Consider the following 6,175-nt stretch of genomic DNA (forward strand, 5'->3'; position numbering starts at 1 on the left):
TCTCAGAACGGCTCTTCAAGTCACCCGAGTGTTCGCCAATACACTGCTGGCCAAAAGTACTGGCACCCATTCAATTCTGGCAGGTAATGCTCAATTTCTCCCACAAAATGATTGCAATTACAAATGCTTTGGTAGTAATACCTTCGTTTATTTTGCTTGCAATGAAAAAATATAAAAGATAATGAAAAATAAATTAAATCATTATCATTTTACACAAAACTCCAAAAATGGGCCAGACAAAAGTATTGACACCCTCAGCCTAATAATTGGTAGCACAACCTTTAGACAAAATAACTGCGAACAACCGCTTGCGGTATCCATCATTGAGTGTCTTACAATGCTCTGCCGGAATTTTAGACCATTCTTCTTTGGCCAACTGTTCCAGGTCTCTGAAATTTGAAGGGTGCCTTCTCCAAACTGCCATTTTCAGATCCCTCCAAAGGTGTTTTATGGAATTGCTGGACACTTAAGAAGTCTCCAGTGCTTTCTCTGAAACCATTTTCTAGTGCTTTTTGAAGTGAGTTCTGGGTCATTGTCCTGCTGAAGGACCCATGACTTCTGATGGTTTGTTGGTAGTCTTCAGACTTCATAATGCCATGCATACGGTCAATCAGCCCAGTGCCAGAGGTAGCTAAGCAACCCCAAAACATCAGAGAACCTCCGCCATGTTTGACAGTGGGGACAGTGTTCTTTTCTTTGAAGGCCTCGTTTTTCCCCCCGGTAAACTATGTTGATGCCTTTTCCCAAAAAAACTCTACTTTTGTCTCATCTGACCAGAAACATTCTTCCAAAACGTTTTTGGCTTTCTCAGGTACGTTTTAGCAAACTCCAGCCTGGCGTTTTTATGTCCCTGGGTCAGAAGTGGGGTCTTCCTGGTTGTCCTACCATAGAGTCCCTTTTCATTCAGACTTCGACGGATAATACGGGTTGACAGTGTTGCACCATCGGACCGCAGGACAGCTTGAACTTGGATGTTAGTCGAGGTTCTTTATCCACCATCCGCACAATCTTTCGTAGAAATCTCTCGTCAATTTTTCTTTTCCGTCCACATCTAGGGAGGTTAGCCACAGTGCCATAGGCTTTACACCTATTGATGACACTGCGCACGGTAGACACAGGAACATTCAGGTCTTTGGAGATGGACTTGTAGCCTTGGAATTGCCCATGCTTCCTCACAATTTTGCTTCTCGAGTCCTCAGACACTTATTTAGTCTTCTGTCTTTTCTCCATGCTCAATGTGGTACACACAAGGACACAGCACAGAGGTTGAGTCAACTTTAATCCATTTTAACTGGCTGCAAGTGCGATTTGGTTATTGCCACTACCTGTTATGTGCCACAGGTAAGCAACAGGTGCTGTTAATTACACAAATTAGAGAAGCGTCACATTTTTCAAAGGGTGCCAATACTTTTGTCGGGCCCATTTTTGGAGTTTTGTTTAAAATGAATAAATGATTTTTTCCCCCTCCATTCTCTTTTGTGTTTTTTCATTGCAAGCATTGCAAGCACATAAATGAAGATATTACTACAAAAGCATTTGTAATTGCAATCATTTTCCGGAAGAAATTGAGCATTATCTGACAGAATTGCAGGGGTGCCAATACTTTTGACCAGCCGTGAATATATATATATATATACACACACACACACACACACACACACACACACACACACACACACACACACACACAGTGCCTTGCAAAAGTATTCGGCCCCCTTGAACCTTGCAACCTTTCGCCACATTTCAGGCTTCAAACATAAAGATATAAAATTTTAATTTTTTGTCAAGAATCAACAACAAGTGGGACACAATCGTGAAGTGGAACAAAATTTATTGGATAATTTAAACTTTTTTAACAAATAAAAAACTGAAAAGTGGGGCGTGCAATATTATTCGGCCCCCTTGCGTTAATACTTTGTAGCGCCACCTTTTGCTCCAATTACAGCTGCAAGTCGCTTGAGGTATGTTTCTATCGGTTTTGCACATCGAGAGACTGACATTCTTGCCCATTCTTCCTTGCAAAACAGCTCGAGCTGTGAGGTTGGATGGAGAGTGTTTGTGAACAGCAGTCTTCAGCTCTTTCCACAGATTCTCGATTGGATTCAGGTCTGGACTTTGACTTGGCCATTCTAACACCTGGATACGTTTATTTTTGAACCATTCCATTGTAGATTTGGCTTTATGTTTTGGATCATTGTCCTGTTGGAAGATAAATCTCAGTCCCAGTCTCAGGTCTTGTGCAGATACCAACAGGTTTTCTTCCAGAATGTTCCTGTATTTGGCTGCATCCATCTTCCCGTCAATTTTGACCATCTCCCCTGTCCCTGCTGAAGAAAAGCAGGCCCAAACCATGATGCTGCCACCACCATGTTTGACAGTGGGGATGGTGTGTTCAGGGTGATGAGCTGTGTTGCTTTTACGCCAAACATATCGTTTTGCATTGTGGCCAAAAAGTTCAATTTTGGTTTCATCTGACCAGAGCACCTTCTTCCACATGTTTGGTGTGTCTCCCAGGTGGCTTGTGGCAAACTTTAAACGAGACTTTTTATGGATATCTTTGAGAAATGGCTTTCTTCTTGCCACTCTTCCATAAAGGCCAGATTTGTGCAGTGTACAACTGATTGTTGTCCTATGGACAGACTCTCCCACCTCAGCTGTAGATCTCTGCAGTTCATCCAGAGTGATCATGGGCCTCTTGGCTGCATCTCTGATCAGTTTTCTCCTTGTTTGAGAAGAAAGTTTGGAAGGACGGCCGGGTCTTGGTAGATTTGCAGTGGTCTGATGCTCCTTCCATTTCAATATGATGGCTTGCACAGTGCTCCTTGAGATGTTTAAAGCTTGGGAAATCTTTTTGTATCCAAATCCGGCTTTAAACTTCTCCACAACAGTATCTCGGACCTGCCTGGTGTGTTCCTTGGTTTTCATGATGCTCTCTGCACTTTAAACAGAACCCTGAGACTATCACAGAGCAGGTGCCTTTATACGGAGACTTGATTACACACAGGTGGATTCTATTTATCATCATCGGTCATTTAGGACAACATTGGATCATTCAGAGATCCTCACTGAACTTCTGGAGTGAGTTTGCTGCACTGAAAGTAAAGGGGCCGAATTATATTGCACGCCCCACTTTTCAGTTTTTTATTTGTTAAAAAAGTTTAAATTATCCAATAAATGTTGTTCCACTTCACGATTGTGTCCCACTTGTTGTTGATTCTTGACAAAAAAAATTAAATTTCATATCTTTATGTTCGAAGCCTGAAATGTGGCGAAAGGTTGCAAGATTCAAGGGGGCCGAAAACTTTTGCAAGGCACTGTATATATATATATATATATATATAATTAGGGCTGTCAAAATTATCGTGTTAACGCGCGGTAATTAATTTTTTAAAATTAATCACGTTAAAATATTTGACGCAATTAACGCACATGTCCCGCTCAGACAGTATTCTGCCTTTTGGTAAGTTTTACAGCAAGGTTTTTTGTGCTGTCTAACAGCGAACTCTTGTGGTCGCTTTGCGACATGGTTTATTGCTTTCTTGCCAGTTCAATATGGCTGCACGACGTCTCGGGCTGACGCCTACGTTGTAATGTTGTGCTTATTTGATCCTTGGACAAGATTTGTCCGTAAGTATGGTTGTTGTAAAGAATGTACATCTTATGTTAGTAAGCGAAATGTTATATTTTTTGTATGAGACGCTTTTTGTTTATGTTTAGTGAACCTGTATAGCGTGCTAAGCTAACGTTGTTGCTAATGCAATGCTTGTGTACTTTTTTTTTGTAGTTTCACTACGGTCTAAAGAGGACAGTGGTTTGAGGCCATTTTATTAATAAATCAGATGAAAAAGGAAGAAGTCTGATTATTAAGGCGTCGTTCACTAGCTGTCTAGCTTTGGAAAAAGTAGACGCTTCGGAGTGAGGACAGCATAGACAGATTTAAATGACAGTAGAGTGAAATGGCCACTACAGTCCTTATGTACCGTATGTTGAATTTATATATCCATCTTGTGTCTTATATTTCCATTCCAACAAATTATTTTACAGAATATATATATAATTTACAGAAAAATATGGCATATTTTAGAGATTGTTTGAATTGCAATTAATTACGATTAATTAATTTTTAAGCTGTAATTAACTCGATTAAAAATTGTAATCGTTTGACAGCCCTTATATATATATATATATATATATATATATATACATACATACATACAGTACTGTGCAAAAGTTTTAGGCAGGTGTGAAAAAATTATGTAAACTAAGAATGCTTTCAAAAATATTAACAATGATTGTTTATTGTTATCAATTTACAAAATGCAAAGTGAGTGAACAAAAGAAAAATCTAACTCAAATCAATATTTGGAGTTACTCCCCTTTGCCTTCAAACCAGCATCAATTCTTATAGGTACACTTGCACAGAGTCAGGGATTTTGTAGGATTATAGTCAGGTGACTGAGGACAAGACTGAGCACAGCAACAAGACACGAGGTAGTTATACTGCATCAACAAGGCCTCTCCCAGACAAAGATTTCAAAGCAGACTGGGATTTCAAGATGTGCTGTTCAAGCTCTTTTGAAGAAGCACAAAGAAACGGGCAACGTTGAGGATCTTAGACGCAGTGGTCGTCCAAGGAAACAGTGCAGCAGATGGAAAACACCTCAAGCTTATTTCCCTTCGAAATCGGAAGTTGACAAGCAGTGCCATCAGCTCAGAACTGCCAGAAACCAGTTGGAACCAGGTACACCCATCTACTGTCCGGAGAAGTCTGGCCAGAAGTGGTCTTCATGGAAGAGTTGCAGCCAAAAAGCCATACCTCCGACATGGAAACAAGGCCAAGCGACTCGACTATGCACGAAAACATAGGAACTGGGGTGCAGAAAAATAGCAGCAGGTGCTCTGGACTGATGAGTCAAAATTTGAAATATTTGGCTGTAGCAGAAGGCAGTTTGTACGCCGAAGGGCTGGAGAGTGGTACAATAATGAGTGTCTGCAGGCAGCAGTGAAGCATGGTGGAGGTTCCTTGCAAGTTTGGGGCTGCATTTCTGCAAATGGAGTTGGAGATTTGGTCAGGATTAATGGTGTCCTCAATGCTGAGAAATACAGGCAGATACTCGTATGATTGGCCCCAAATTTATTCTGCAGCATGACGACCCCAAACATACAGCCAATGTCATTAAGAACTATCTTCAGCTTAAAGAAGAACAAGAAGTCCTGGAAGTGATGGTATGGCCCCCACAGAGCCCTGATCTCAACGTCATCAAGTCTGTCTGGGATTTCATGAAGAGACAGAAGGATTTGAGGAAGCCTACATCCACAGAAGATCTGTGGTTAGTTCTCCAAGATGTTTGGAACAACCTACCGGCAGAGTTCCTTCAAAAACTGTGTGCATGTGTACCTAGAAGACTTGATGCTGTTTTGAAGGCAAAGAGTGGTCACACCAAATATTGATTTTAGATTTCTCTTCTGTTCATTCACTGCATTTTGTTAATTTATGAAAATAAACTATTAACACTTCCATTTTTGAAAGCATTCTTAGTTTACAGCATTTTTTCACACCTGCCTAAAACTTTTGCACAGTACTGTATATTGTTCATAATCAGCATGGGCAAAACCTCCAACAATCATTGTGGATATGCTTGGCAAAAGTAAAAAAAAAAAAAAAGAAATATGAAATGCTTTTTAGTGCAATCTTTGCTAGGCAAGACAAATGTCATTAAAAAAGTGGAAGTAGACTGAAGATTCAAACAAGACATGTCCCCCCCTTTCTTGAAACAAAAAAAATAATGGGTTTAGTGGAGTAAAATCCATGGGGGTAAAAAAAAACAAAACTGTCAACCAAGAACTACGTGTAAATGGCTTCACCTAGTGGAAAAGTTGGCGAATTACAGTGTGATCAACAATTGAAAATTAAAATTCAGTCGAGTATTTTACAAGGGAACACAGTGGATTTTTTTCAGTTCATTTAAAATACATTTGTACTCTATGCATGATTCACTAATGCTCTGATGAGCACACAGACCCCTGACATTTCAACTGTTCTGCCCCAAAAAGCCCTTTTACTTACCTTCAATACAGAAGGTTCCGGTCGACCACCCTGGGCGAACACGCGTCTGTGCACATCCTCGCGCGTCCCCGCGGCAGCAGCACGTTGTTTTCAGAGCCTCCGCCTCGT

The sequence above is a fragment of the Corythoichthys intestinalis genome, chromosome 17 (assembly GCF_030265065.1).
Source record: "Corythoichthys intestinalis isolate RoL2023-P3 chromosome 17, ASM3026506v1, whole genome shotgun sequence".
Taxonomy (NCBI): Eukaryota; Metazoa; Chordata; class Actinopteri; order Syngnathiformes; family Syngnathidae; genus Corythoichthys; species Corythoichthys intestinalis.